Source organism: Zonotrichia albicollis, chromosome 5 (assembly GCF_047830755.1).
Source record: "Zonotrichia albicollis isolate bZonAlb1 chromosome 5, bZonAlb1.hap1, whole genome shotgun sequence".
Lineage (NCBI taxonomy): Eukaryota > Metazoa > Chordata > Aves > Passeriformes > Passerellidae > Zonotrichia > Zonotrichia albicollis.
Genome location: NC_133823.1, coordinates 55,220,957 through 55,232,714, shown reverse-complemented (window position 1 = coordinate 55,232,714; position 11,758 = coordinate 55,220,957).

Here is an 11,758-nt window from a genome sequence, read left to right as displayed (position 1 = left end):
TGATCCATTTGGCCTGAGAATTAATCTGGCATTGAAGTCCCAACACTGTCTACTCAAGGATGACCTCTGCATGTTTTGCAAAGAATCTTTATTAATTTAGATTTAGAAATCTCCAGAATAAATACAGTAGCTCTGTTTTATTATTCCATTTACACAAATACATAGAGGGAAACAATGAAAATTGGAAAATCTGAAACAATTTCTTTTTTTTTATAAAAATATTTATGACACTGTGATTACATTGCATACCTGCACATGCATGTGTAGATGCACACAGACATGTGAAAACTTATGGATATATGCACACAGAGAAGTATGAACATTATTCTCCCTGAGGAGGTATTTGGGTCTTATTGATTATACAATATTGCCCATAGAAATCATGGAGAATAGGTTAAACAAAATTCTCACTGAAAAGCCATAAAAAAAATTATTTTAAGAGTATAAGAGTGAAGTTACATTTCCAGTTTATGGAGGAGATAAGAAAATGCCAACATTACACAAAAGTTTGCCAGGATGTCTCTGCCAAGAAAAGATAAATCTGGAGCCACACTGTGCTATGTCAGATCAGATCTCTGGGAATCAAGGCTTAAAAACAAAAAACCCAATTATGCTCATGCAGTTCTTGTATCACCTCCAGGACAGACAGAGGACCATTGCAGTGAATGAGCAGCACACTCACCCTCTGGTTTTTGGACCTCTTCAGCCCAAGAGCTCCAGAACACCTTGTTTGTGTTGCTCTGATACACAATTCTGACACGTTCTAAGAAACTTATTTATCTACAAGTCCATGTGTCTGTCTTACTATGCATATAAGCACAGTATGGACTTGCCTAATCTCCTCTGTGAGACTAAAATGTCTTTTCTTTTCAGCACTCCTACAGATGTCACTGGAATTACTTGGATATACCTGAAAGCCAAACTTGGTCTTAAGTTCATAAAAGTTAATAGTATCAGTAGAATACTGTAATTAGAAGATCTCCTACACTTAGCAGGAACAGTAGGATTGAATAACTTATGATTTCAACTCTGATATATGTTCATGGGGTTAGAATAAGCCTTTTTCTTTTCCATACTAAAAGAACCTGCACTGACTGGTTTTGCTCCAAATATTTAATATGATTTATGATAAAAGCTCTTTTTTTCTTCTGTGGAAATGAATCCAAGGGACAACTTCTCTCTTCTTTTAAAAGTACTAAAAATTATTTTAAATTTACTATCTGTATGAATTGATTAAATAGAATAGTTTTCAATAAAAATAGGAATACATCAAAATTGTATCTTTTTATTTGTACTGCTAGGTATTCAGCTTTGTTATGGCCCTGTAACCTTTCAGCTCTCATTGGTGGAATCAGAAACATAAGACTGGTACATTTTCTTTGGCCTCATGATAAACATAATTGTTTTTGTTTCAGTCCATGTTGCTTTCACTGTCATGGAATTTGGCTTCAAAATTAGCTTTGAAAAAATGTAACATCTCAAATTGAAAAAAGCTGACTTAAAGAAAACTGTTCATTATTCCACCTGCATTTTTTGATATATTATATACTCATATGGTATCCTAAATACTGAAAACTCTTTGGTCTTGGTTGAGTTAAACAGAAAACACCTTTTGACTCTTAGTGAAATCTCTGATAAATATTAATTTCTCTGGTTTTGGTGAAAATCTGAACGTTGTCCACATTTCCTACAATTTCTTGCCCTGCAAATATTTGGTTCTGGGCCAATGTGATAATTATATGATCTTTCACTGTCTTCTGAAATAAAAAGTGTTCACATAAAACGAGGCTATTATTAAGTGCACTGTGACTTACAAGATTCTTCGATGTACACTAAACATACCATGTTCAATCTTACTGCAAGGGGGAAGCAAGCTGCCATAGCTGCCATGCTGATGATGTTGTGATCCTTTCTAATCACCTGTGCTGGGATTAACTCATCTAAATTTTATCACCTTTAAGGCAGAAGTCTTGTTCTAGCTGATCATTACAGCTTCTGCTGTTCTAAGAACAGTGAGATGAGCCTGGTCCCTGTAGTGGCACCAAAGGGCTGGAAAGGATTTAAAGAGTACTGAGAAGAGATGTTATAGGGAAAGGTAGAGGGAATCAACAGCCAAAGAGAGTGGGATAACCCAAAGGGAATGAAAGGAGAAAAGGCAGAGTTCCTGTTCAGCAAGGGAAAGGCACATTGAGGGCACACTTTACTTACTGTAAACAATAAATAAATGTAGGGTGAGAAGAGACTCTCAAGGACAGCTGCACCTGGCTTTTTGCTTAGGAGATTTAGAAGTGCAAGCCACCTGGGAGAAAAAAAATGGGACAGTTCAGAGGTGGGGTTGAATTTTTTTACTAGTCTGTGTTTTTCCATGTAAAGACTCATAAAATTAAAATGATAACTAATAGAAAGGCATTTATAAGATTTCTCTCTCTGTGGAAGATGTATTTCTAGTACATTTCAGAAGTCTTCTCTTCAGAAGCTCCACCATGAAGGTGTGCTCCAAGGTGGGGTTTACATTTATTTTCTTTTGATTATTCATTTCCCCCATAATATGGATACTCCAAAGTTTTTAAAGTTTCATTGCCTTTTTATAAACAGCTAATGCACCTGTTGATATGGAGGTTGCTTTTTCAGAGATCTACATCCATTTGAATACACAGTTTTGCTCAGAAAAAGGACACAATTAGGAAGAAATTCCTTACTTTGAGGGTGTTGACACAGTTTGCCCAGAGAAGCAATGGATCCCCCAGCCTTGAAGGGCTCAGGACCAGGCTGGATGGGACTTTGAACAAGTGTAGTGGAGGGTGTCCCCTTCCATTTTAGAGGGGTTGGTTAAAGTTCTTTCTAACCAAAACCATTCTAGGATTCTATGAAATTTAGCACTTCTTGGTTAGGCAGTTGGAGTTGGAAGATGGTCTCAAGGATGCATTTTATAAACACTCATCATATTTTCTTTTAATGTGTTTATACCATATAATGACCACCTTTGCTAAAATGTTAGGGAGTGCATTTATGCATCTTCAGTACCCTATAGCATACAGATGTTTGAAGAAAATACCAATAGTAAGAATAACAAGGCAGTTTCCAGGACTTCAAAGTCTATGGTTCTTCATCAACTATTTCTGCAGTTGGGATGCTTGGGGGCAGATTCATGCTATGAAAACAGGTAGCCTGTTGATTCAGACATCATCAGATCTCAATTGCTTGGACAAGAGGGACAGAGGCATCTGTTTAATTAGCTGTGTAAGTATAGAAATCTATGAATAGACCAAACTGGTTCAGAAATGGCCACTTCTGGCAAACTGATAAGTGTTGCAGTAATTTTTAGAATTAACAAACAGGAACAGAGCAGTAGCTTAGCATGGAATTAATTGTGATTAACTGTAGAACCTCAAATTCCTTCTAATCTTCAGAAATTTTAAAAAACCAAATAAGGATAAGGTTAAGACATCTGTTTTCTTTAACACAAAACCCCCTCAGAATTATACATGGCTGTTAATCACAGTTTGATGAATTCTCATTTATATTTTAGGAGTAAATGAAGTATCTTTAACAAAAGGCTTAAAGAATTTCATGAAAGTGTGCTTTTCCAGATGTACAATATTGCTGGTTTGCTTTTATATGGCCATCATGTGTTTCAAAGTAAATTTAACCTTAATTATGTTGAAAGTCTCTGTAGATTTTTTAAGTAGCTGCAAATCTTCAATGCTGAATATGGAGCAACAAATTTCCTATTAGAGAAACATATTGGTAATTTGTTAAACAAGTCACACCTGATTGCCAGTTACACCTCATTGGTATGCTGTTAAGACAAGCCCCTTCACATTTAGTTAAGTATTGTTTCAAACAACTTGCAAGCAAAAATTTTTCTTTGGATCTTGGAAAGCAATATTCTATACCTACTCAAAACCAAAAACATTTGAATGACAGTTATTTTCAACTTGGGATTTTGACAAAGACTCTTAATTGTTATTCCGAGGCAAAAATCTTCATTAATGGGGAGTTGGGTTATGAATATGTATCAATTATCTAAGGAGAGAATCCTTGAGAGGAAATGTTATTTTCTAAATAATTCAGCCTATGAAAATTAGTCTGGGAATTCCTAAGCTTACATTTAAAATACATATGAAATTCCTACAGCTCATAAAACCTGAACTGCTTCAAATCCTCACTTAACCACTACTTTGTCACTGTCCTTGTACCCAGACTGCCATACTTGGTCTTCATGATCCAGTTTTTTTCTCTGAAGACAAGGAAACCTGGTATTTTGAATACAAAGACAGTTCACAGAGTGATGGCTGGGTTTGGGTGCAGCTGAAATAGGGTCATTCACATGGGTTCTTCAATTTAGTTCCCTCTGTTGATTTTAAGAAACCACTTCTTAATAGTGTTACTTCCTTCTTTGTTTTTTTTTTTCCCCTGTAAATAAATAATAGCTGAATAAAGGAAACGCCCTGGTTGAATAGAGAAGGTTTATGAAAATCAGAAAGCAAAGCATGAACCAAACAGAAGGAATAAAAGGATGATATTTTTTCCCTTCTTTTAAGCTACCTCATCATACCATGATCAAAAGCAATGGAACTGATGGGGTATAGTTTCTTTAAAAAAAAAAAACATCCAACACATATTCAGAGAATTAAACAAGTTCATTTGAGGATGACAGATTCTTTGCATGTAGCTCAGTAGATGAATGAAACACTGATTGAATCACAGAGTTTTCAAACAAGATATTATTATTTCATTATTTTACACTGGTCCTTTGTTTGCACTGTACTATTTAAACATTGAAAATGGTACAAGACTTTTACAATCCTGATCTAACCCACATTCCAAATACATGAAATGGGTAAAATTGTCATTTAATGAGAACAGAAAAAGGTTGACAAATAAATATTTATAGAATTGTTGAATAACCTCATCCAGAGTTGCAGTCCAATGATGCTTGTATCTGGTCATTGTGCATTGTGCTTTGGAAAAAATGCCATGTGAATTTCTCTCTTCTGCTGTTCAATTATAGGGAAACTCTTATATCAGGGTAGGAGTAGAACAACAGAACTAACAGCAATGGGACTTGCTGTTGCCTGCTTGCTGCACAGATGTCTCTGCTGGCTGAACCACGGGTACTACAGCCCTTCCTTAAAGCCCTGGTTCAGATCAGATCACTGTTAAAACTTACACTCATGATAAAACACAACTTTCTGTTGCATGAGAAAACTTGGACAAATGTATTGTAAGCAGGTGCATGCTGGAGTCTGCAGGCCTGAAACAGCCCTGAGAGATGCATACAAAGCTGGAGTGCTAATTCAGGACTCAATGTTTTGTGAAGCTCAGCACCAGCCCAGCAGAAACAGGAAGAGAAGAGCACAAGAGCCTTACACTAATCTATGTTGTTAATTTAAGCATAGGAAATCTCCCAAATATTGCCTGCAGGAAGGACAAGGTGGCAAGTGCTGCTCTCAGGGTTGGGAGGAGGCAAAGTGCACTCTTCACCTCTTGAAATGGAAGCAGACCTGCTGCGTGGCAGGACCTGTGGAGTGCCTTGGCTGCTCAGTAGGAACAATATGTGCTGGCAATAAACTGCTACACACACTGAGTGTTGCTGGTTTTCTAGATAGGGAACTGTAGAACTGTTTGTCTTCCTGACCAAATGTTGAAAAGTGGGTATGCTCTCCTCTGATCTTTATATTTTTATCCTAATACCCCAAAATCCTGGTGATGGATGTCACTCGTGTGAGTATATCTGTTTTACCACGTGTCTAAATGTTAAGGCTTGCTTTCAGGAATTAAACTATCTAAAGTAAATAAAACTATCTAAAGTAAATCTATATATAACAGTATATTAAGACTGATTAATATCTTGGGACTGTACCATTTACCAGTGCTGAAAATGCATTTTCTGTGCAATTCTGGGTAATTGCAACACAACTGAGTCAATGCATCTGGCTGATGCTTTATTCCCAGTCATAGCTTCCCTTTGGCATTTGTCAACTTGGTTGAGAGGGAAAATCCTCAGCAACTGACTGTTGAGGTTATATCTTATATGTGAAGAAATGGAGATTTCATTTTACCTTTCTGTATGAAGAAAAGAAGCCAATTTGACTGACTTATCATGCAAGGGAGAAGACTGTTAGCTCTTGAGATCCATCCTGTAGTTATCCTTTGCAAATGGGGTTCAAAAGGCACTGTTTGTTATGGCCATAGATCTACTGAAGGCGCTAAAATTGTCAACAAATTTGGTCCAGGAGTCCTGTTTATAGTGAAAAAGAGGCTTCTCCACCATCATTAAAAGGCTATTCCATTTTTCATGAGGGAACTTTGAAAACAGTGTGTAGCATCATATTTAGCTGTATGTAAATAGAGCAAGTTGTAATCAAAAACTGAACAGATGGTTTCCAATTCAGGGTTTCACTAATTCCTTTTACAATTCATGAGAATAAAAGTGAAAAGTAGATTTTAGGGTTGCACCACTTTGTGAAGCTTTCCTTCAGAAATGCCACAGGTTGTTATAAGATCCAAAAGGTGCCTTCATACTCCCTGGAATGAATGATTTCTTGCCTTACAAAGATAAGTCAGGCGGCATTTGACGTTTCTGTGCCATCTACTGCTCTGGCAGCTTGATGGCAACTGCAGCAGCCGTGCTGTCCTGCTGTCCTTCCAGCCCCTCTGCTGTGTTATCCTCCAACTCCTGCCTTGCTGCTGCTTTTCTCAGTCTATCTAGTGAATTTAAGTAATTCACATTGGAAGTATCTGACTATTCTTTCTCTATCAAAATACAACCATTGGATACAAAATAGCAGGAAAGCAAAGCAGTCAGGCAACCTTTTTTTCTTTTCTTTTTTTTTTTTTTGGTGTGTTTAAACCATTTTGCTTCCAGCAACACAGCATTTGGAGGAACAAAAGAGATACTAAGCAGAGATGAACTGGATGGGGAGGGAATTGAATGGGTTGAAAGATAAATGACAATATGCTCAAGGGTTATGAGAGCCATCTAGCGATAAATACACCAGGAGTGAAAAAGGTCACTCTGAATAAGTGAGTGCAAAAAGTAATCAAGCATTAGAAAGAAGGACATGCCATGTGTAAAGAATGAGGTTCTGGAGTTAAGAGTATAAATACTGATAAGGAAAAGAAAGTGGGAGAATGAAAGCAGATTGCCCAAGAGCTTTCAAAAGTTGCACAATAAAATTGGCTTCAAGAACACCAGGACAAAGAGATACTGCAAAAGGCAAGGACTTCCACAAGGGAAGGAGATGCTGGCTCCAGCCAAGGAGCAGCCAGGCGGGAGCTGGAGTGCAGAGGCAGGCGAGTGGGCACAGCACAGCCTTTCTTGGGAGGCTGTTGTGCCCAAAGGCAGCCCCCTCAGCTTTGGGGCTGCTCTGACAGAGAGCAGCAATGGCTGCAGAGGGGGCTGAGGCAGGGACACAGCACAGATGTGTCCTCAGCAGCCCTTTGTTGCCACACTGCACTGCCATCAGGAAAGGCAAAGCTGTGTGCCTGCAGAAATTGCTTCAGGCTGGTCCTGCTTGCTCTGCAGTCAGATTCTGCACAAAGCCTCTGTCTGGCATTCAGGGAAGATCTCCCCTGACATGCAGCAATGATAGCTTGCTGGGAATGTTTTTTACTGCTACGAGACTGAATCATATGCAGAGCCTAGTCATTTCAACACCCACCTGGTTCAGTTTAACACAAGACCTATTTCTATAAATTTTACAAGCCTTCCATATGGCATATACAGAAGATTAATTTTGGACCCCTACTGCATGTTTACATCTTGATTCTGGGCACTTTAATACGTAGTTAAAGATAGAAAAAAATCTCAGGAAAAAAATCCCTGTGTTTCCTGCCAGCTTGTCTAACTAGTTCTTATCAGCCTGTCTCCTGGGCTGTGAGAGTGTGTGGGCTTTAGGCTTTTCATCTCTGCGTGCCATGGACAGCCCACAGGGTAAGGACACAGAAATGGCAGCTATAATGCCAATGTTAAGCCAAACAAGATCAATGCATCAGAAACCTGACTCACCTGAGGGAGGGGATGCTATCCAGAGGGACTTGGACAAGCTGGAGAAATAGGCTTGTGTGAACCTCATGAGGCTCACAAGGCCAAGCACAGGGTGCTGCACCTGGGGCAATCACCATTATCAATATAGACTGGGGGATGAACAGATTGAGAGAAGCCCTGCTAAGATGGACGTGGGGTGCTCAAGGATGGATGGAGGGATGGATGAAAAGCTCATGAGCTGACAATGTGCACTTGCAGCTGAGAAGGACAACAGCATCCTTGCCTGCACCAAAAGCAGCGTGCCAGCAGGTAAAGGGAGATGTTTCTGCCCCTCTGCTCACATGAGATGAGTGGAGTTCTGCACTCTGCTCTGGGGCCCTCAGCACAGAAAAGAACCATTTTCAGAGGAGGGCCACAGACATGATCAGAGGGATGGAGAACCTCTTGTATAAGGACAGGCTGAGAGAGTTGGGGTTGTTCAGCCTGTGTAAGGGAAAGCAAGAGACCTTGTTCTGGCCTTTCAATGTTTAAAGGGGGACTCTTATAAGAAAGACAGAGACAGATATTTTAGCAGGGCCTTTGTGACAGGACAAGTGATAATGGTTTTTAACTGAAATAGAGTAGATTTTGACTAGATATAAGAAGAAATTTTTTTATGATGAGAGTGGCAAAACACTGGAACAGACTCTCCAGAGAGGTGTTAGATGCCCCATCCCTGGAAACATTTAAGATCAGGTTGGATGTGGTGCTGGTTGATGTCCCTGATCATTGTATGGGAAATTGGTCTGGATAACCTTGAAAGATCCATCCCTTCCAACATAAACTATTCTACTCTTCTGTGAATATATGAAACCTGATTTGTCTGACCATTCAGATAGACCTGAATGGCATATAGCTCCTGAAAGTCAAGTTCTCCAGATCTCTTCTTCTTCCTTAGAGGAGGATTGCAGGTAACAGTAGGGGACATTTAAGAAACTCAACTAATGTCTGATGAATTATACAAGAAAAAAATGATGGAGAACATATTGGTGTTCAAAAACCCCCTCAAATCCTGAGTTAAAGTTGTGATTGGGTAGGAATAGGTGGAATTCTGCATAAGATAATTTAATTTTGGCATTTGGGGGGCTGAGTAGCTCCTGAGCCATCTGAAAGGTTTATCATGGAGTTCTAGAGCGTTTCCATACTTGTAGCAGCCCTTGGCTCCCATTGCTTGCTCTGATGTGGCTCACATGAAACTCCCCAGGGCTTCATCAGAAGAGAACTGAAACCTGCATCAGCAGGTGTGGAACACTCTGGGGATGCGAGTGAGGGGCACAGCCTACAAGGATTGGGATTTTAGCAAGGCTACAAGTATTGAGATTAGCATTTTAGCACCACTGGAGAATTTTAATTGCTTGACACAAGGAAGGGAGAAGACCTACAGTGAGGTGTTGCTTTTGTCTTTTTTCTCTTTGCTAGTGAGAAAAGACAAACTTTATTTGTTTGATTTTGTTTGTTTGTTTGTTTGTAAGACTCTCCCCACCTGCTTTCTTCCAGAGTTATTGAGCTGTGGTTTTAATGTGAGACAATCACTAAAATTGCATTTAAATTGAGATAGTTCTTGCTTATTTCAAAGAAAAGCTAAGCATAAAGAAGGAACAATCCAATACAGAATTTCTTTCATGATTGATCTCTACTTGTAAGGAGATTTTCTGCATTTCTCCCTTAAGGAAAAAACCAAACCTTTGTATACTCTTAAGCGAGATCAAGGCCTGTTTTGAAAAGATTAACATATAACTGTACTGGGAACAGCCAACAAGACACACAGTGAAGGAAACTTCATAGCAATGTGTAACTGGGATTACTGGAGGTTGTTTGTGGTAGTGGCTGATTATAATGAAGAGAAGAACAAAAACTAAGAAAATGTCCAGTATGTGATATCTAAAATAAAATTAAGATGAATAGTATTCCTGCTTGGACAGGCCCTGCTGGAGGGTTTAGCCCGCTCTCACCATTACTGTTTCTGCTTGGAAGCTGAGGAAGTATTTTTATGCCCCAAAGATATATGGCCAGCAATAGAGAGTTATCAGAGAGATGTGTGTCTCTCCACCACAGAAGAATAAGTGTGTAAGGAAGCCTCTATGTCCACAGTGAATCAGTGGCTTCTCAGCACTGCCTGGCTTTGAAAGCTAAGACATTACAGGATCTGTAGCTCGGAAAATGATGGATGGCTTGATCCTAGGCCCAAAAGCCCCACACTGGGCACAAGAGATGGATGGGCTGTTCTGCAGGGATCCCAGCACCCAGTTGCCTGGTCAATGAGCCACTGGTGGCTTCACTTATGAGAATATGTGTACGTGCACAGAGGGCAGCAATTCCATCCCCACCAAGGAAAATGAAGGGGAATGTGCAAGGACTATGCTCCAGAATTTAGTTTATGCTCTTCCTAAAGGCATTAGGAAGTGGGCATACCCCCACTTTTTCAGATTGAACAAATTCCATCTGAAATAGCAGCTGGACAAAATATGAATTTAATTCCTAGGAAATAAGAACACAAGTACTATCACAGCTGAGCCCCATGTGCCACTCACGTGTGATGACGTGTTACAAGGTTGTGTCCCCAAAAGCTGGGCAGAGATAATTGTTTTCTGTCTTTAACCATTTTTAGGAGTTTTGTTCTCTTCCTTTCAGCTTTAATGGCTTCTGTCTTTCCTGTGGTCTTGATAATCAATGCTGCAGTGTTTATAATCAACACTGAGTGATTTTTCATGAAGTAAAACACAAAGAGTGACCTTGCTGAGCAGGAAACATGAATGTATTTGATTTGTATTTTATTCTCAACCATTTATTCTTAACTTGACCCCCTTTCCTCGCTGCAGCTATCAGGCTTTCAGCATAAATGATAGAGCACAGGCATGTACTGGCTTGTTTCATATTAGGCTATATTCACAGTTGCTGATGTTTCATAAATCACACCTGAACAACTGAGCTTTGGTAGAGGTCTGTGGATCTTATATTGGTTCTGCAAACACATATGTGGAGAAAGAAGTTGAGAGGAGTATGTGTATAGTTCTGTGGATAGGGAGTTCCACAGGAGATATTTCTTACCCTATGCAGAACTTTTCCCTGCTGGCTGTCTTCAGGTCTAGCATTAACATCATGCCACAAGCAAATGTCAAAGATGTTTTATCAGGTTATTTCATTTCGGTTTTGCCATTTATATGCACCTACATTGTTTCGTCTTCTTTGTCCTTACACTCCAGTTATTAAAACACTTTAATATTCCCTATGGATGTTCTTTAGTCAGCCTATACATATTTAACACAAGCAGCTCCTCTGAGGGAAGCAGTCCTTCTATCAGCACCTTTGTGATAGAAGACACAACAAGCTTATGTCTTCCTGGAATGCAAAGTGGAGGAGTACACTTGTAACTAAATGACTTCAGAGAAAAAAAAAGCATCAAGTGAACATCATGGACTCCTCAATTACTAATTTCTAAAAATGACACTGATGTACTAAAAAAGCCATTATGCATCAGTATGTGTTGTCTTACAGGAGTGAGGTGTCACATGGAAAAAGCACATGAGCAATAGGAAGAAAATATGTTACCCTTAAAGAAATAATATTTATAATATAAAAAGAATAGCTGAGCAGTAAGATGGAGCTTGGAGGCAGCACTGAATTGAAAATATAATTTTGCCTTTGGGTCTTCATCCATCTCTGTTTGAGGTAGATTCTCTGGCCAGTGATGGACTAAGGTCCTTCAAAGATATTTGAGGAAAGAAT